The sequence below is a fragment of the Rhinoderma darwinii genome, chromosome 4 (assembly GCF_050947455.1).
Source record: "Rhinoderma darwinii isolate aRhiDar2 chromosome 4, aRhiDar2.hap1, whole genome shotgun sequence".
Classification (NCBI taxonomy): Eukaryota; Metazoa; Chordata; class Amphibia; order Anura; family Rhinodermatidae; genus Rhinoderma; species Rhinoderma darwinii.
The window spans coordinates 16,730,420-16,750,993 of record NC_134690.1 but is presented as its reverse complement, the minus strand read 5'-3'; the positions used below and the strand labels follow the sequence as shown (position 1 = coordinate 16,750,993).

General features: G+C 45.2%; 1 protein-coding gene across 4 annotated transcripts in view; it reads right to left on the bottom strand.

The window, feature by feature from the left end:
* The window catches only part of MSRA (methionine sulfoxide reductase A), a 295,027-nt gene that overhangs the window by 232,182 nt on the left and 42,271 nt on the right, over positions 1–20,574 (bottom strand). The window contains exon 1 of one of the 4 annotated variants that reach the window (XM_075860872.1): positions 2,187–2,931. The exons of the other annotated variants lie outside the window; for them this stretch is intronic. The gene's annotated coding sequence lies outside the window, so the exon portion shown is untranslated. Of the gene's footprint in view, positions 1–2,186; positions 2,932–20,574 lie in introns of those variants that run through there. 4 annotated transcript variants of the gene reach the window in all.

The following is a 20,574-nucleotide window of genomic DNA, read 5'->3' as shown; positions in this document are numbered from 1 at the left end:
TAAATTCACAGTGAGGGGCTTCCTGTTTCAGTGATGTCATCGATCTTCGATTTATTCAAATTTAGGTTGTAGCTCAGCCAAAAAATAAATAAAAAATCTCCTTCCTTTCTGCCATGATTCTCAATAGTAGGCCCAGTATTAATGAATGGTATACAACAAGTGCGTAGATATAGTGGGTGTAGAGATAGCATATGCACCCAGTATCTCAGGCCGAGTGGGCACAAAGGCCCCCTTCTGCCACATAAAGGGCTAGCAGTATAAAACAGGTGGGGGGCCTTGTTATAAATTTTACATAAAGATCCAGGAGCTTAAATGTACGACTCTGCCAGGGCATAGCTGTATGGGATGCAGAGGTAGCAGTCACACCTAGGCCCTTGTGTCGGAGGGTGCCAAAAGGCCCCTCTGCCACATAAATAACACATAGTAGTGGCTATTGGCCACTATTTTGCAAGGGGGCCCAGGAGCTTCAAGTCACCCCTCTGGTATACAATAAGTCACCCCTCTGGTATACAATAAGTCACCCCTCTGGTATACAATAAGTCACCCCTCTGGTATACAATAAGTCACCCCTCTGGTATACAATAAGTCACCCCTCTGGTACACAATAAGTCACCCCTCTGGTACACAATAAGTCACCCCTCTGGTACACAATAAGTCACCCCTCTGGTATACAATAAGTCACCCCTCTGGTATACAATAAGTCACCCCTCTGGTATACAATAAGTCACCCCTCTGGTATACAATAAGTCACCCCTCTGGTATACAATAAGTCCCCCCTATGGTATACAATAAGTCCCCCCTCTGGTATACAATAAGTCACCCCTATGGTATACAATAAGTCACCCCTCTGGTATACAATAAGTCACCCCTCTGGTATACAATAAGTCACCCCTCTGGTATACAATAAGTCACCCCTCTGGTATACAATAAGTCACCCCTCTGGTATACAATAAGTCACCCCTCTGGTATACAATAAGTCACCCCTCTGGTATACAATAAGTCACCCCTCTGGTATACAATAAGTCACCCCTCTGGTATACAATAAGTCTCCCCTCTGGTATACAATAAGTCTCCCCTCTGGTATACAATAAGTCACCCCTCTGGTATACAATAAGTCACCCCTCTGGTATACAATAAGTCACCCCTCTGGTATACAATAAGTCACCCCTCTGGTATACAATAAGTCACCCCTCTGGTATACAATAAGTCCCCCCTCTGGTACACAATAAGTCACCCCTCTGGTACACAATAAGTCACCCCTCTGGTACACAATAAGTCACCCCTCTGGTATACAATAAGTCACCCCTCTGGTATACAATAAGTCACCCCTCTGGTATACAATAAGTCACCCCTCTGGTATACAATAAGTCACCCCTCTGGTACACAATAAGTCACCCCTCTGGTATACAATAAGTCACCCCTCTGGTATACAATAAGTCAACCCTCTGGTATACAATATTTCTATTAGGGCAAATAAACTACAAAATTCAGAGTTAATAAAAATTATATTTATCTACAAGCCAGAAAGTACCCAACGTCTACTGCAAAACGATAAACTAGATTGTGAATGTTTTTAGAGGGCGGAGGGTTCTCTGGGTATAAATAGGGCTGAGAGAGCAAAATAGTTAAATTCAGAGACCTGTAGGGAGAACGGGCAGGAACGGTTTCTGCGCAGTATCCGGTCCATATGGATGTGACGTACTGTATGGAAGTAAACAATCCACGGCTTGCCACTGGGGACCAAATTTTAGGAAGCGTGAGTATTACAAGTGATAGTTATACAGTATAATATTTATATTCCCGATGTACTCATTTTAGGATGAGAATAAACATTTGAGAATTCTTACAATAAACCTGAAGAATGGATTACCTGCTTCCATACTTAAAATTTTTATCCAATGAAAAAAACAATTTTGGGTTCACCTTAAAGTAAATATTCTCGTTGCTGTCACGTGGCGGCAGATGAGGCCCAAACAAGCATTTCTATACTAGTATAGAACATTGTACAAAATGCACTGGCACATAAAATAATAGGAAAGATAAAACATTTTTGGATGTATTCGTCCATACTCGAAAGACAATATATATAAAAATATTAAATAAAAAATATGACATTTCCATGGGAAATCAAAGGTGGGATGGTCAAAAATAACCTGCAATCAAAGACCAAAACATAAAATGCTCACGTTTCCCGTTTGCTCTTCGGTTGTCTGTACGGTGGTCTCCTCTTTTCGTCTAGGTCTTCGCTCCTATCACTGATTACAGGGTTGGCAAGCAGTAGCAAAAAATACAGAATGCTGCACAAGCAGAAAAAAGAAAAGAAAAAACTGTTGCTTCCTCAGCTGATCGGGAGTAGAAATACAACTTTTCCTTTTTCATCTTGCAAAAAATTCTACATTTAAAAAAAGTTTTAGAGTTATTTTATATAGAGCAGCATAAAATTTTAAAGGCAGGAAAAAAAAAATATCTTTGCCTAAAAAAAATTTAAAAAAATGATCCAAGCGAACAGATCCAAGCGCAACAAGCCTATTACCTGAGCGCCATGCCACAACCAGGTAATTAGGAAGTTGTTTTTTTTCTAAGTTACTTTGCGTAAACCGCAGATATTGTGTCATATTGTTTCCGAAAATCCGCAAAGGTTTATAAAAAGAAATAGGATTCCAAGCTTGCAGACCCGAAAAAAAGAGACAAAAAAAAAAAAGTTCAGAATTTTCCTTTTTAGCCCAGAATGGATTTCTTTCCTGAAACTCAAGTCGAGAAGGCAGACAAAAGAAACTGATTTGACTGAGCTCTGCCAAGTCTTGCCTTTTTCCCCCCTTCTCTCTGTACTGTCTTTCCTCGCTCCCAGCATGGCAATCATCCCAATTCCAAGCAGTCTTGGCGAGGCTCCAGCCTGTGCCAGTCTGTTTGAGTCCTTCATCCTAAAAGATGCCCTTTGCGGATCAGTTCATATATTAAAAGAGGGAGAGAGAAAAAAAAACAAAAAAAAAAACAAAACAACACAATGGAAGAAGAAAAAAAAAAAATACCAATAAAGAAACGGAGACGACGAGTAGGAAATGAGACTCGGTTACCAAATCTTGTATTGACAAACCTCTCCTCAGCCAAAAAAAACCACCTGGTTCTCAACGAAAGGACTTGGATGTGTCACCGCGGCCAATACTATTTTTAATAAGCGCTGATGTGTTGTTTGGAGCCATTTGTTATTCAGTGATAAGAAATCTGTTCTGTGTCTGGAAATGTCCGCATGCGACAGAACCTGCTGCTAAGCCAAAAAATCTTTTAGGGGAGGAGGAGAAGAGAGACAGGGAGAGGGGTGTGCGTGTGTTCAACTTTAACATGTGCCATATACTTCACAAAATCTTCCTTGGGTTTTAGGTCTGCATGGAAGGAAATTATATTTGGGGTTTGTGGGGGGGTGGGGTGGGGTTCAATTTTAGTTAAGAATAATTCTATTTTGTACAGATGTTTTTGAAAAACATGAAATAAAATTAAGTGTGTATAAAAAAAACAGACTCACGTGTCATTAGATTGGAAATTTGATACATTGTTGACAAAACAGTAATACAAAAGGTAGATAGATAGATAGATAGATAGATAGATAGATAGATAGATAGATAGATAGATAGATAGATAGATAGATAGATAGATATCGTTCTCTCTTCCTCAACTTAGAGGGTCCCATGCGGGGTACTTCCCTCTATGATATCTGTTTACCCTAAAAGAGAATATGGAAAGGGTCGTCTTCATGAGACAACACTTTAAATAATGGGTAAATGCCAATTTGGGGTTGGCATTGTTATATGTATACAGATAGAAATTTGCAATGTTGACATAGCTCAAAATCTACTACATCATCCGGTCTTCTATTACCACAAAAAAACAACAACTTGTTGGTGAAGAAGTTTATACTCTAGAAGAGCTGTTCTTCCTTGGGGAAGCTATAACTTGGGACAGGAAGTTGCAACAATAGTCAATCATTTTGAAACCTATAGAGAGTTGTCTTTGGTCACCCGGTCACCCAGGTGTATTTTAGCATACATAGTCACTTCCTTTTTCTCACCATATTGTGTGTAACGTCCATGGCCGCGGGCCGTCGGGTTTACTCACCTCCCAAAGCCCGCAGCCATAGATCCGTGAGCGCTGGTCCCTGTCTCCTTCCTAGGAGAGGCCAGAGTTCACTTCCGCTCCGTCCTGCTGTGTCCCGTAGGGTGCGCGCGCTCGCGCACGGCCTTAAAGGGCCAGCGCGCGCACAAATGATTTCGTCGTCATCATCATCATCTGCCCTGATTTCCTGGTCTATAAGAAGGCCCCAGGCCTTCTGATCCTTGCGTGAGCGTTGTTAGTCTATCTCGCAATGGTCCCTTAGTGTCTCCCGTTCCAGCTGTTACCTGTGCCCTGTTACCGTTCCTGTATTCCGTATTGTTCTAGTTCCTGTGCCTAGCAGCGTTGGAGTAGTGTCTTCTGCCACGTCCAGTGTCTTCTGCCACGTCCAGTGTCTTCTGCCACGTCCAGCGTCTTCTGCCACGTCCAGCGTCTTCTGCCACGTCCAGCGTCTTCTGCCACGTCAAGCGTCGTCTGCCACGTCAAGCGTAGTCTGCCACATCAAGCGTCCTCTGCAACGTCAAGCGTCCTCCGCTTCATCGGATACTGCCCGCCACGTCTGGTGCCACCTGCCTCCATCCGTGCTGAAGCCACAGCCACCTTCCGGACTATTTCAGGTACCCAAGCATTACTGCCTGCCATTGTCTTTCGCATAGACTGTGACCTGGTCAGCTGCCTCCCCGCTACGGCGGAGCGGCCTAGTGGGTCCACATACCCTGTGTCAGTGACAGTACGCTCAGGCCATGGAACCCGCTGGCCAGCCCAAAACCGCAGTACAGAAGATTCAGACAGAGATGCATGACCTACGCACACGTCAGGATCAACTCCTTGAGGCGGTGAATTCTATCCTGGTCCGCCTGGATCTACTCGCTGTTCCACCTCCGGTTCTTCCTCCTGAAGCTGTTGCCGTGCCACTGCCTGTTGCTCCCCCTGTTTGTTCCGGATCCTCAGTTCCTCTGCCCCTTCCTCCTCGCTACGACGGTGACCTCAGAGCATGTAGAGGATTTCTCAATCAATGCACGGTGCATTTTAGGCTACGGCCTCATCTCTTCCCCTCCGAGGAGGCCAAAGTGGCATTTATTATCTCCCTCCTCGCTGGCAAGGCCCTCGCATGGGCGAACCCAATCTTGGAGCAACAAGGACCTGTATCCGCGGACCTAGCCTTGTTCCTGCAGTCCTTTCGTGCCGTGTTCGAGGAGCCGGGTCGAACATCCTCTGCTGCAGCCACTTTGTTGACCCTCAAGCAAGAAGGCTCCACAGTAGGGGAGTATGCTATCTCCTTCCGTACCCTAGCAGCTGAGCTGGCATGGAACAATGAGGCACTGGTGGCGACCTTCTGGCAGGGACTGTCCTCTCACATCAAGGACGAACTGGCAGCACGCAACCTTCTTTCTACCTTGGATGCCCTCATCCTGTTAGCCACCCGGGTTGATATGAGAATCCGGGAGCGCTCTCAAGAGGTTCGTCAGGAGAGCAAGGCCCACAGACCAGCACCCTCTGTCCAGAGACAACTATTGTCCACTCCTAGTGCGCTACCTGAAGAATCCATGCAGGTAGACAGAGTCCGGTTATCTGAACAGGAGAAGCAGCGCAGACGCTCCTCTGGACTTTGTATGTATTGTGGCCTCAAGGGTAATTTTGTGCGCCAATGCCCACAGAAACCGGGAAACTCCAGTACCTAGGGTTGATTGGAGAGGCAACTCTAGGTGGAACGTCTCCAAATGTTAAAACCTCTTCCAGATTATCAATACCTGTGGCCATCGTCACCGGACAGACATCACGTCCTTCCTCCGCCTATCTTGACTCTGGAGCGGCTGCTAATTTTATCCAGCAGGATCTAGTGGATCGGTTTTGACTACCCACAGTCAGTCTGGAGAGACCCCTGGCAGTTGCCTCTGAGAATGGTCTACCATTGCCTGATCCGATCATGCTCATCACTGAGCCGTTGACACTACGGGTCGGAGCTCTTCACTCCGAACAGATCACCTTCCTGGTACTACCCAAGGCTATCAACCCTATCCTGCTGGGTCTGCCACGGCTCCGTCTACACACCCCGAGACTTGACTGGAAATCTGGAGAGGTTCTTCAATGGGGTTCCAGATGTCATAGCCATTGCCTGTCACAAGTCCGTTCTGTTGTGCCCCCGCTGCCTCAGTCACTTTCCGGCCTACCATCTCACTATGCCAGTTTTGCGGATGTCTTTTGCAAACGAGAGGCTGAGACGTTGCCTCCACATCGGAATTATGACTGTCCCATTGAACTGGTTCCCAATGCCTCTCTTCGCCGTGGACGAGTATATCCTCTCTCCTTGCCAGAGACTTTATCGATGTCAGCCTATATCAAGGAGAACTTGGAGAGGGGTTTTATTCGAAAATCTTCCTCCCCGGCCGGGGCAGGCTTCTTCTTCGTTAAAAAGAGAGATGGATCTCTCCGACCCTGCATTGACTACCATGATCTCAATCAGATCACGGTCAAGAACAAATACCCGTTGCCACTTATTTCCGAGCTGTTTGATCGCATACGAGGAGCCAACATTTTTTCCAAGCTAGATCTGCTGGGGGCCTATAATCTAATCCGGATTCGCCGGGGTGACGAATGGAAGACGGCATTTAACACCCGCGATGGGCACTACGAATACCTAGTGATGCCCTTCGGACTGTGTAACGCTCCCGCAGTATTTCAGGAGTTCGTTAATGATATCTTCCGAGATCTCCTCTATATGTGTGTTGTAGTTTATCTCGATGATATTTTAATTTTCTCCCCAGATCTGATGACCCATCGGAGGCATGTTCGTCAGGTTCTTCTGCGACTAAGAGAGAATCGCTTCTATGCCAAGTTAGAAAAATGCACCTTTGAAAAGAGGTCTTTGCCCTTCCTGGGCTACGTCTTCGCGGATCAAGGCCTTAAGATGGACCCTGAGATGCTAAAGTCTGTCCTGGAATGGCTACGTCCTCAAGGCCTAAAGGCCATACAACGGTTCCTGGGATTCGCCAATTTCTACCGGCAGTTTATTCCGAACTTTTCTTCTCTGACGGCTCCCATCTCTACCCTTACCAAGAAGGGTGTGAACGCCAAGGTGTGGACTCCAGAGGCAGAGTCTGCATTCTTTAGCCTCAAGAGAGCCTTCACTTCAGCTTCAATCCTCCATCACCCTGACGTATCTCGGCAGTTCTCACTAGAGGTGGACGCCTCCTCTATTGGTGCAGGTGCACTTCTGTTCCAGAGGAGCTCCAAAGGAAAGGCAGTTGTATGTGGCTACTACTCAAGACTGTTTTCCTCTGCTGAGTGCAATTACTCCATTGGAGATCGGGAGCTGCTGTCTATCAAACTGGCTCTGGAGGAGTGGAGACATCTTCTAGAAGGCGCAGCTCACCCCATCCTGATCTTCACCGACCACAAGAACCTCACCTACCTTCAGTCCGCTCAAAGACTGAATCCTCATCAAGCCAGGTGGTCACTGTTCTTCACCCGTTTCCAATTTCTGCTCCACTACCGTCCCGCTGACAAGAATGTGAGGGCCGATGCCCTGTCCAGATCATTTGAGACGGAAGACACGGTGGAGTCCCTTCAGACTATCATAGACCCATCCTGCGTTGTCACCGCCAATCCTCTGCAGCTTAGAAATATCCCTCCTGGGAGGACGGTTTGTTCGGTTGGTTCTCTGCTGGGGACACAGTTCTAAACTAGCTGGGCACGCTGGTGTCCGTAAAACCCAGACCTGATTGCTCGTCACTTTTGGTGGCCCACGCTACCTAAAGATGTTCTGGACTTTGTCTCTGCTTGCACGGTGTGTGCCTCTAATAAAGTGACTCGCTCCAAGCCTGCCGGCCTGCTTCAACCTCTGCCTGTACCCAGTGCCCCCTGGCAGCACATCGCAATGGACTTCGTCACAGACCTTCCTCTCTCAGCAGGATGCAACACCATCTGGGTGGTGGTGGACCGGTTCTCTAAGATGGCACATTTTATCCCGCTGACCGGCCTACCTTCTGCTCCCCGACTGGCGAGTCTCTTCATCCAGCACATCTTTCGCTTGCATGGCTTGCCTCTTCACATTGTGTCCGACCGGGGGGTTCAGTTTACCTCTAAATTCTGGAGAGCCCTCTGTAAACTCCTGGATGTGAGTTTGGACTTTTCCTCTGCCTATCACCCCCAATCCAATGGGCAAGTTGAGAGGATCAACCAGATCATGGAAAATTATCTCCACCACTTCATCTCTTCACAGCATGATAACTGGGTACAGCTTCTTCCATGGGCCGAGTTTTTAATACAACAACCACACAAGTGAGTCCACCACTTCCACTCAGTTTCACATCGTGTACAGTCAACATCCCAGAGTTCCTCTACCTGTGTCGACTTCATCTCAGGTTCCTGCTGCTGACTCTGCATATGGGGACTTCCTGCAAATCTGGCAACAGACCCGGTCCTCTATTTTGCTGGCAGTAGATCGCATGAAGCGAAAGGCAGATACTAAGAGAAGAGAGTATCTTCAGTATCTTCCAGGGACTAAAGTCTGGCTGTCCTCTCGGAACATTCGCTTGAAGGTACCCTCATACAAGTTCGCTCCCAGGTTCCTTGGTCCTTTCGAGATTCTGCAACAGATCAACCCTGTCTCCTATAAACTGTCGCTGCCTCCTACCCTCATAATCCCTAACTCCTTCCATGTGTCCCTCCTGAAACCAGTGGTCCTGAACCGCTACAGCAAAACTTCTAGTTCCACAGTTGCTCCCAGCGGTCCCTCTGATGTATTCGAGGTAAAGGAGATCCTGGACCGCAAGAGGGTAGGAGGAAGGACTTTCTATTTGGTGGACTGGAGAGGGTTTGGTCCTGAGGAGAGGTCCTGGGAGCCAGAAGAGAACCTCAGTGCTCCTGTTCTCATTAAAAAGTTCCTCTCTCGCTCTGGCCCCAAGAAGAGGGGGCGTAAGAGGGGGGATACTGTAACGTCCATGGCCGCGGGCCGTCGGGTTTACTCACCCCCCCGACGCCCGCAGCCATGGATCCGTTAGCGCTGGTCCCTGTCTCCTTCCTAGGAGACGCCAGCGCTCACTTCCGCTCCATCATGCTGTGTCCCGTAGGGTGCCTTAAAGGGCCAGCACGCGCACAAATTATTTCGTCATCATCTGCCCTGATTTCCTGGTCTATAAGAAGGCCCCAGGCCTTCTGATCCTTGCCTGAGCGTTGTTAGTCTATCTCGCAATGGTCCCTTAGTGTCTCCCGTTCCAGCTGTTACCCGTGCCCTGTTACCGTTCCTGTATTCCGTATTGTTCTAGTTCCTGTGCCTACCAGCGTTGGAGTAGTGTCTTCTGCCACGTCCAGTGTCTTCTGCCACGTCCAGTGTCTTCTGCCACGTCCAGTGTCTTCTGCCACGTCCAGTGTCGTCTGCCACGTCCAGCGTCGTCTGCCACGTCCAGTGTCCTCCGCTTCATCGGATACTGCCCGCCACGTCTGGTGCCACCTGCCGCACCAGCCTCCATCCGTGCTGAAGCCACAGCCACCTTCCTGACTATTTCAGGTACCCAAGCATTACTGTCTGCCATTGTCTTTCGCATAGACTGTGACCTGGTCAGCTGCTTCCCCGCTACGGCGGAGCGGCCTAGTGGGTCCACATACCCTGTGTCCGTGACAGTGTGAAAGCTACTCGCATAGTAAGTTAAAGAAAACAAGGTAAAGGTGCTCCTATTTCACCCTTTACTCTGAGAGCTAGCAGTGCAGTATCAGTGGGCCTTCTCTATAAAGGAAATACTATCTGGGTCCTCCAGAGGAAGAGCCGCTCCCTGTAGAAGCTCTTTTCCCTTTACTAATACGGCAGTCCCGAGCGGGTGGATCTTCTTTATCACATCCATATGCCCCAATTGGGAATATGGATCGGAGTTGTCGAAACCAGAAACTATACATGGTTTGTGTGTAAACACATACCTATGCTTAGCCCTCATTGTTAGGATGCTAATTTAGTATTTAGGGCCCAAACTTATCAAAGTTCTGAAAACACAAATGTGTTCTTATACACGTCTTTGCGATATTGTCTTTTGCCACTTCCTTTGGTCATACTTGGTTGTTCCATATTCCTTTATACATGATTTACTACTAATATAAATCAATAAAATTTATAAAAAATAAATGGGTCCCATTTTATTATCCCTCCATTGTTCCATTCTTGGATCATAGTTGCTATATCCCCAATAAGAGCAGTGTAAACCTCTGACTGGTTAGAAAGGTTGTCTAGTTGTGAAAACACATTTTCATACACCCTATTAGGGAATTCTGAATAAATAGATGGAGTCCCCTATTTAGGATCTTCTTCTCTTGGCCAGGAGTGGAGAGCGGTTTCCACTGCATTTCAGTGATCTTCACGTTAGCACAGGAGAAAGTGTTAACGAGGACAAGGCAGCTGATATCATAGAAAAAGAAATAGGGGGGAGGAATCCTCCAGCTCACCTGACACGTATGTTTTGTGTCGCTGACACCTTTGGACCTTTTTAAATAGAAGTCTAGTAAAACTTGGAAATAGTTTCCGTTTTATTTCAATCAGCGCTGGATCCAACTTTCTGTTACCCGCAGCTGATATCACTCTGTCATGCTGATTGAATTATAAGAGCAGACTGGTTGCTTTAAAAGGGGTGCTTGAAAAAACTGTCTTCTTCTGTTAACCATGGTTACCTGCAAGGAAACACGTGCAGTCATTATTGCCTTGCATAAAAAGGAGTTTACAGGCCAGAAAGAACATTGCGGCTTGTAAGATTGACCATTTATCGGATCATCAAGAACTTCCAGGAGAGAGGTAGCAGTGCAGAGCTTGCTCAGGAATGGCAGCAGGCAGATGTCTGCAAAGTGAGGTGAAGGCTTTTGGAGGCTGGCCTGGTGTCAAGAAGGGCAGCAATGAAGCCACTGCTCCCCAAGAAAAATATCAAGTCAGTTTGACATTCTGAAGGAAGCACAGGGATTGGACTTCAGAGGACTGGGGTAAAATTATTTTCTCCGATAAAGCCCACTTCAGACTATTTGGGACATCTAGAAGAATGATTGTCCGGAGAAGAAAAGGTAAGCCTCTACCATGAGTCCTGTGTCATGCGAACAGTAAAGCACCCCGAGACCATTCATGTTGTGGGGTTGCTTTTCATCCAAGGGAGTCGGCTCACTCACAATTTTCCGATCCAAAAAAGCAACATGAATCTGCATACCCAAATGAACAGCATACCACACATGAAATATATGTGTAGCTCTATGGGTTGATTCCAGGGTGTTACACCCAAACAGCATCACAGTTAAATATGCCACCCCCAGACGAAGGCATTAGCGCCGAAACGCGCGTTGGGGTGGATCCTGGCTGCACTTATCCTGTTCATTCATCATGGGTATGTGAGATCTTATCTATCCTGTGTAACTTTACCTACCTTATCACTGAGCTTTTGCATGTTTGATCCCACTGCATCTATAACGATATGTGTGTAGTTAAGGTCATTGTACCATGACTACAATTTTAGCATTGTTAAATCATTTTTGGGTGTTGACCCGTGTGTGATTCTACCTAGTCTGTTTTACTTTGCATTTGCATATGCATATAGTTGACCTATCTATTTAAACAGGCTATACTCTTAAAACTTTCACACACACCTGTCATACCAATTTCAATTAAGGGATCCACATGTGTCTCATTTACCGTCCACATATAAATACATGTTTTGGATAATTTTCCAGTCAAGGATCCGTGTTTTTACTGTTGGTTTATGGATTCTTTTTATATGTCTTACTATATGTCAATAAAGTATTTTTGTATTTTCATTACTTCTTTGTCTCTCAGCATTCATTTTCTCTTTTGGTCTCACTCGCAATTTTGCCTAAGAACACTTCCATGAATAAAGAATGGCATCTAAACATCCTCCAAGACCAACTTCTCCCAACCATTCAGGAGCAATTTAGTGATGAACAATGCTTTTTCCAAGATGATAGAGCACCATGTCACAAGGCAAAAGTGAGAACTAAGTGGCTCAGTGAACAAAACTTTGACATTTTGGGTCTATGGCCAGGAAACTCCCCAGATCTCAATCCCATTGAGAACCTGTGGTCAATCCTAAAAAAGCGGGCGGACAAACAAGAACACAGAAATTGTGATGAACGCCAAGCAAGATTAGGCAAGAATGGGTTGCCAGTCAGTCAGGATTTGGGTTTGCGATCAGTCAGGATCAGAAGCAGATATCCAGCATGACAGAGCGAATTGTAGATGTCTTGAAAAAGACAGGCCAACACTCTAAATATTGAGTCTTTGCATAAACTTGATGTATTTGTCAATAAAAGTTTAAAAAAACGTATGAAATGCTTAGAATTGTACTTGAGTTACCATACAAACATCTGACTAAAAGTTCTAAAAACACTGAAGCAGCAAACTTTGTGGAAACCAAAATTTGTGTCAGTCTCAAAACTTTTGTCCTGGACTGTACATGTATGCTGGTATAGAAATAGTATAGAGATACGTGGACCAATCAACACTAAGATATATATATTGTTACCTTTTAAGGGACATGTATAACTAACGCCATATATTATGCCGTGTCTGCAGGAAACTATTCTCGATGGATGTAAAGTATCGCAAAAATTTGAGAAAATTCTGAGCAAGGTCTTATTCTATTAATCTTGGGAAAAAACACAGGAGAAACTGCGTGAAATGAAATAAAAAATCTCAAAACATCAAAAATAATCTATCTGCTCCTATCCATTACCCCAGAAGAGGGATCCAAAATAAAGAAAGAACAAGCATTGGGTCTTGCTTCATTCCGCAAAAACCTTGGAGAGAGAAAGAAAACCAAATTCCTGAGAAATTGCGAGAATGAACAGGTTTACCGGGGCCTATACAGAACAACAACTGCAACCAGAAATACCCAGGATGCACAGCAGGACAAAAGGCCCTACACAAGATCCAGTGTTCAATCAGGGCTGTCGCAACGGCACTTGCAGAGTCATGAATTCAAAAGGCGGAGGAGACATAGGGCAAGTTAACACTGCCTGAGACAACACTGGACGACAGATCCCGACCCAGTTTCAATCCCACCAATCGAGAACCTGGTAATAAATATCTCAGACACCCGCCTCACAGACCCCCTAACTATCCCTCCTTAAAGGGGTTTACCAGGTTCTGACAACTGATGACCTATCCACCGGATAGGTCATCAGTACATGATCTGCGGGGGTCCAACACCCCGCGCAGATCAGCTGGTCTGGTGCCTCCATGCACCGGATGCACTTGCCGGAAGAAGTTGGCTTCGGCGATGGAATAGCGGCCGAGCTGCAGCTCTGCTCCTATTCAAGTGAATAGGAGCGGACCTGCAGTTCTGCAGGACGGCCACTATGCAATGGTCGGAGCCAACTGCTTCAGGGCTCCGTCCATATAATTATGTACCACAACATCCGGTGCCCGCAGGCCACCGGAGCGGCTTATTGGTGTGAGGTCCGGGTGTCGGACCCGCACTGATGACATACTGATGACCTATCCGGTGGATAGGTCATCAGTTGTCAGAAGCTGGACAACCCCTTTAAAAGGACTATCCCTAAGCTCCACTAATCACATTAATTTATACAATATAGAGGTGTACATGGAGTGCTGTTTCCGGAGACAACGCCTCAAGGTCTAGATGGAGGAAGAAAGACCTGAATGGTCTTTCTCTGCCAGAGAAACCACATTATCTTAATTTGCCTATGGACGACACATCTTAAGCCGCTGAGTAGCTACACCCCCGCTAGAAGGTACCAACCTTTATTTCCTTCATCAAAAGGGACCTTGAAGGTCTTAGACGCCCCTTCAATTGACCCAACTACCACACTAACCTTCCTAAAATTGAACGCGATGCCCTTATTGACCTTAAAAATAATAACGTGATTGTGATTACTATTAAACCTGCTGACAAGGGCTCTGATGTGGTGGTCCAGAACACTGCAGATTACAAAGCCGAAATCCTCAGCCAATTATTGGATGAGGAGGTCTATTGTAAGATCCCCACTTAGCCAACCCCTAGATTATATATGGAATTAGATAATATCATCAATAGGGTAGTCAGAGAGAATACATTAGACCCCAGACACCACGAATCCCGGTGATTTATATTCTCCCAAAGTTCCACCGTCGGCTTCACAAGCCACCAGGCCAGGAGATTGTGTCGGGCACTGACTCGATCTTTCAAGCACCAGTTATAGCCCTAGATGTCCTTATGAGGGCTTATGCCCAGGGCGGGAAGTCATATTTAAGGGACACCACTGACTTCATTAACAAAATTAACCCAGCTACCTTAGTTTGGTCCCAGTGCAAACTAGTGATCATGGACGTTACACATGAACTGACAGGAGCAGGTATTGCCATGGTGGCAAAAGACAAACTTGAACAGGAGGGAGAATACTCTATGCAAGAACAAGGGTTGATCATTGTAATTTTAACTTTTGCTCAAAGTCGAAATTATTTTATATTTGAGTTTGTTTTATTGGCAAACCAATGGTACAGTGATGGGCTATAACGTGGTGCCCCCTTTTCGCTATCCTCTTTAAGAATACATTTTAAGGATCAATTTTTATATAACCACCGTTTTTTTCTCCAACAGCATGTTAAGACGTAGTCAAGATATATTGACGATACCTTTCTTATTTGGCAGGGTGATATGGAGACACTCTTGGAATACCACATAGACCATAACTCATTACTCCCCTCCATCTCTATTTCAATTGAGTACAGCAATGACCGAATCGAATTTCTGTACATAATGGTGGAGGTAAAAGGCGATACCCTGACTTTAGATTTATATACTAAACCGACAGATAAAAACAGTTGTTACGCTTTGACAGTTGCCACCGGCCAGGATTGGTTAAATCATTACCCATCTCCCAATACATGGGGGTCAAATGCATAGTCACAGACGAACAGACATGCAATGGAAGGTTAGATGACCATAAGGTTCAGACAACGGGGTCTCTCCTTGAACAAACATCAAGACAGTGTCCAGACAACTCAGAGAGTCACCACTGAACCCCGCATCCAAGAGGGCCCGAAGCGATGAAAATAGGGTGGTCTGTGTACCTAATTACACAAACTTATCAAACAATGAAGAAACATTGACACTTACTCATGAAGGAATATGCCAAACAATTATTTAAACCCCTTCTGTACTTTAGGAGAGGTAATAACGTGAGAGATACTCTAGTTTACTCAGACAAAGACCCAGGCATGAGAACCACACAACAAACCATTGCAAGTAGCTAGAACCCGGGCAAATGCCACGTTTGGGAATGCGCAACTGCAGAAAATATCCAAAAAGGCCCAAACTTTACCCATCCCAGGACTGGCAACAAATGCAGAATTCAAGGCTGTAATACAGACTTCTCTACATACCTCATCATTCAATGCCCACGTGGCTTGAGGTATATGGGCAAGACCACAAAAAAGGTCAAGAAACACATCTCAAAACACGAATCGACGATTTGCGCTGGAAATACTGAACTCCCTGTACCAGCCCACTATCATCCATGCAATACACCAGCAAAATATCAGGTGATTGATTGGATACTCTCTCAGTACATTACTCAAAAAGAGATGTGGATCCATTGCCTGGAAACACTACATCCCAAAGGGTCTAATAGAGATTACTTATAGGTTAAACTTCACGAATTTATTCCTATATCCAACTGATCATTTTCTGTGCAGGTCCGGACTATAACGTAGGGGAGGCAGGTCAACCCTAATCTATACTACTTTTGATTACCTGGCGGTAACTGTTGTGACCTTATGTGATTTCTCGGACTTTCCACACAAACAATAGTGGGTATACTGTATTTGTTGTATAATCCCCTTCTTTTCTAATATGAACCATGGCCCATGGACACCCCAGGGCCCATTTCTCCCCCCATTATAGTTGCTTCAGCCCTAGACCCGATGGTAGGTTTTATTCCCCACCTCCAGTTTCGCCTACTGCATGAACCCTGATACATAGTAGTGACGTATCATTAGTAGCCACCTTGTCCCTGATGCGGGTTCACTTGCTAGATATGCCAGTCACATGGCACTAGCGCCACTTCAACACACCCCCTGCCTCAACGTCATTTCTACACACCCTCGGATTGAGACGGCAGTCTGACAAGCCTTACGATGAATGAGTCCTTATAGTACATAGGCCCCGTGGGACCAGCTCACGCAGGCGCACTGCCCACAATGGTCATACAGTCAAGCCCCCTGCTTACATACTCTCTCGGCGGGAGGTACCCTGCCCGCGCTCCCCCGACGTGGCACACGTCCCCAGAACACGCCGCGCTTCTACTTAAATGCCCAAGGCATGTCTAAATCTCATGATTGGCTACAGTACAGGCTACTACCGCCTACATCTTGTTTTGCCTTGCTTGTGAAGTTATAACCTATGTCTCACTTATAGTCTACCCGATAATACTAGCGTTTATTTCTATACCCTCCCTTCTATTAATGCTATTATAATGTTTTTAAGGAGAACCTTTCACTACCCCGTAAACGTGCATTACGTTATAGGCGCTTCAGCACAGACCCTGGGGAGGTTTGAATTACCTGCACATGTATGGGGTAGTGAAAGGTTCTCTAATACCTTGCCTATTCCTATATGCTGTACCCTGTATTAACACTACCCATAGGCCCCATGCTGGTGTGTCGCATCCTCTCTGATATACACTCCTAGTATGCTATGCTATGGATCACGCCCCGAAATGTATGTGACCCCCTCACAATTGAGTAATGGAAATAAATGAAATATAGATACCTTAGGGATATTATTACTATACATTGTACATATACTTTTTGTCAGCCTGGACTAATCCCCTAAAATGGGTGAGCAACATGGCAAAGGCCACTATCCCGCACACAGACTTGCACAGACCACCATGATCTAGCCTAAATCTCCGGTATCCATCTCCTTACAGCATTATGAATTACCCGATAATGGCACTTTCTTTTGATACAAATTTATATTTGATATTTAAAAACATATCATGTTCGGAATTGGTTTCATGGACAAATACAATGCTTTTGATATGTGGATGTAGATGTCCTGTAAATATTAATCTATCATAAGCCTGATGAAGGGCGTATGCTTGAAATGTTATGGATTTTTTTTAAATAAAAATGATTTGATTGCACCTGCATAACCGGAGTGCCGACCTATTTATGGATTTGTCGGGTTAATTGGTGGCTAAGCAAAGTTAGCTTAAGAGAAGGTTAACCCCTTGTGACCCCATAAACAATAGTACGATACGTGAAGAGGACATTACTATCCTCCCAATACAGTTAAAAGAAGTTTCCGATTAAAGGGGGTTCCGAAAAATTGTGTGCAAACGGTTTAACTTTTGTCTAATAAGACAAATTACAAACAACAAATCAGACGGACACTTTGCAACCTATTTTTTTCTTTTATTGCTGCAGTGTATCAAAAATAAAAATAAAACTTTGCAAAGGGCCTGGATAAAAAAACAAACAAACACTTTACATATAAAACTTCTATGCAGACCAGTGTGTCTCCACGGTTACAGACTACAAACAAACCCTGTGTAGTCTGATCCTGCAGTCATGTGTTAGGCCACTTCGTTTGCCTCCTCTTCTTGATATCTTTGAGGGTATGTTCACACGGCCTATTTTCGGCCGTTTTTAGGGCCGTAAACGCCCGAAAAATCGGAAGCAGAACGCCTCCAAACATCTGCCCATTGACTTCAATGGGAAAAACGACGTTCTGCTCCGACAGGCCGTTTTTTTACGTGGCCGTTTAGAAAAACGGTCGCGTAAAAAATAGCCGCGAAAAACAAGTGCAGGTCACTTATTGGGAAATTTTTGGAGCCGTTTTTCATTGACTCTATAGAAAACAGCTCCAAAAACGGCCGTAAAAAACGCAGCGAAAATCGCGAGTGGCTCAAAAAAGTCTGAAATTCCCTTGAAAACAGCTCCCTATTTTCAGACGTTTTTGAGTTTGTGTGTGAACATACCCTAAGACTGTAGAAGAGGCGGCAGCAGTAATGGACTGCAGGATCATACTACACACATGGTCTACATAGGAGCTGTATACATGAAACAGAATATTTGGTTAATTTTTAGTTCCTTTTTGCCTGTATTATGTTTGTCTGAAACCAGGCTGACAGACTAATTCTGGTTAGGTCAGTTTCAGACGTAATATAAGTGCAATGTACTGTAATGTACTAAACTTGATAAAGACCTATGGTGATCTCCGGCTCTGTTCACACAGACACCGATGGCTCCGTTAGCAGATTTAATTTAGATTCAATGGAAAAAAATTGTGCTGCACGCAGAGCTATTCACCTCGTCAAAGTGACGGACACTACAACGGAAATCAATATAAGTCAATGACGGTGATGGCCGTCGTATGACGGACACGGGACTGCTCCATGGTTCCAGTTATAAGCCGATGTGATGTGAACAGTGGCCCAGTTTGGTTCAGTAGAACCGTTGGGGGTGGGGGCGGCTATCTCCGTATATATTATTCCGCTTATTGAGCGTTCTAAGCATTTATATCAAATAGACTCTTTATAGTCTACTTAGTATTCCAATGTTGTCACCTAGGGCTGATCTCGGGATCAGAACTTCGAGAATGAGCTGGAATACAAAGTATGTTTCAGAGCCGGAGAATTATGCGTGTACGGTTACATCAGCTAGATTTATATAAACCCTATCATTTTCATCAGCACCTTAAAGAGGTTGTCCACTTAAAACTCATTGAAAGGAAAAAAAACTCTTTATACCAAACATGTAATAAATCTGACTTATTAAAGGGTGCAAACACTTTTGCAAATTTTTTTTTTTTTTTTTTTTTGCTGAATTGCATTTAAAATAACAATAAAATCCCACCTCGGATTTCGACATTAGCCTGTTGTACCCTCCCCCACCTGCTTTCTCTACCCATCCCATTCTTTTTTCGATGACAAAATATTATACATATAATTTTTGCAAAAAAAGTGTCATCGATGTTACTAAAAATTACAGGAAAAAACACTACAGTCTAAGGCTGGGTTCACACGACTACATGATTACAGTATGATGCTAGGAGCCCGGCCCCCTCAGTGTGTTCGGTCCGGGTCTTCCGGCCGAAATACGTTCCTTACATTACGGACGTAACATGGTCGTGTGAACCCAGCCTAATTGGTAAATTCACGACTTAGGCGATGTTCACACCTGCGTCTGTGTGTTCAGTTGTTCTGCTCCGTCAGATTAATGGAAGCAACGGTTCCGTTGTACGACGGACACCGACCGACAGAACCCGTTGACTTTAATGGGTACCGTCGGCTCTCCATCAGGGTGATCGTGATTTTTACCGAAGACATGCTGCGCTATTGTAATCTTCGTTAATCTTTTGCGATATGAGACGGAGGCCCCTAACTGAGCCTCCAACGCAGATCGCAGATGTGAACGAGGCCTAACACGTGGTAAATTACATAAATGCAGTCATTTGGTGTTCAGGTCAACGGGTCTCCAGACCACCCTAAACTGCATAGCGGGGGGTTGAACCGGTACAGCTGGGAACTTTCCAAAGACATGAACCAGCACACTGAGCCAAAGAGAAGCACCTCCTTTTTTCCCTCCTTCTGCTTCCTGGACCTCCTTTTAAGTCAAATTTATGGACACATACGACTCTTTACCACAACCTCTAAAAAGCAAATAGGAAAAATAAAAATAAAAACTTTGTAGCCTCTAACCGCCCATCGCTGGTCTTCCTTCACCCGATGTGTTGACTTGGCCACAATGATGATGTGTCCATTGTAACATAAACCATAACAAAGAAAAACATCACTGTCTGGACTGATACTTGGACAGCACAGTCATCTGATGTTACATCTCTACGCTGCGGCCTAGTCAACCTATTGGACAGAGGAAGACCAGTGATGGTGGAAGTCCAGATAAATATCGCCACATATAAGAAAATTTACGCAGATACAGTTGAATGTAATGGTAGAAGAGGGGACCGTAAGGTCTCTGCTTTACCATTCACTATGTATCACTGTACGCGAGGCAGTGACGTCATCACGCCTATCCACGCCGAGCTGCACAGACCAGAGGAGCAGAAGGATCTCCTCGACTTGTTATTGGAACGGGGTTAGGTATGTATATTATTATTTTTATCAGGCACAATTCGGGGCAGCTATAGGACATTATAATGTGTGGGAAGCACTATGGGGGACTTTATACTGTGTGGCGCAGCTATGGGGGCAGTATACTGTGTGGGGGCAGCTATCGGGGCATTATACAGTGTGGAGTCAGTTATAGGAGCATTACACTGTGCGGGGGCAGCTATGGGGGACTTTATACTGTTTGTGGTGCAGCTATGGGGCATTATACTGTGTGAGGGAAGCTATATGGGCAGTATACTGTGTGGGGGCAGCTATTGGGGCATTATACTGTGTGGAGGCAGTTATAGGGGCATTATAATGTGTGGGCACAGCTATTGGCCATTATACGGTGTGGGGAGCACTATGGGGACAATA